Here is a 680-nt window from a genome sequence, read left to right as displayed (position 1 = left end):
CACACCCACTCGCGCTCTGCTGAACACAGAACTCTAGACCTCATAAATAACACAAATAATAAAATGCACCTCACTACCCTCCACCCCAAGTCTTTCTTTACCTTTGAACAGAGAGAATTTAGACCCTAGATGGTGGTAATGAAAGTTGGTCAACTCTAAGTTGATCACTGGCCTGAATGAACACAGTTGCTTTCATAGCAATGTTATCAACACTTTCTTAATTTTCATGTACCCTTACCACCCTCAAAAAGATGTGAAAGGAAAACCAACAAGAGGTTAAAAACTTTTTATCTGTGCTGTCATATTATTAAGATGGTCCAGCTGGGGAGACGAAATAAAAAACTCTGCATTCCTAACTCCCTAGCCCAGATTTATTTCAGAAAGAAAGGAGACCTTTTCATGGTCTAGTTCTTTGATTAGCTATTGATGAGGACCACTGCAGAGCCCAACAGCTGGGGAAAAAAATGTATTCCTTCTATGGCAAAAAGGAAAAGAAATAAGAGGTAGCTGGAGCTGTGGTGGTGAACAACACTGAAGCTGGAAGGAAAGGAATTACAATACTTAGGTCAACTCTGATTAGGTGAGCTAAAAGAGAGACCAAGAGGCAGGAGCAAAGAACAAAGGAAACTTATTGATGTTTAATTTAAGAATGCATTTAGAAATATACATACATCAACATC

The sequence above is a fragment of the Lipotes vexillifer genome, unplaced genomic scaffold (assembly GCF_000442215.2).
Source record: "Lipotes vexillifer unplaced genomic scaffold, Lipotes_vexillifer_v1.1 scaffold2036, whole genome shotgun sequence".
Taxonomy (NCBI): domain Eukaryota; kingdom Metazoa; phylum Chordata; class Mammalia; order Artiodactyla; family Lipotidae; genus Lipotes; species Lipotes vexillifer.
This window is presented reverse-complemented; position numbering follows the sequence as displayed.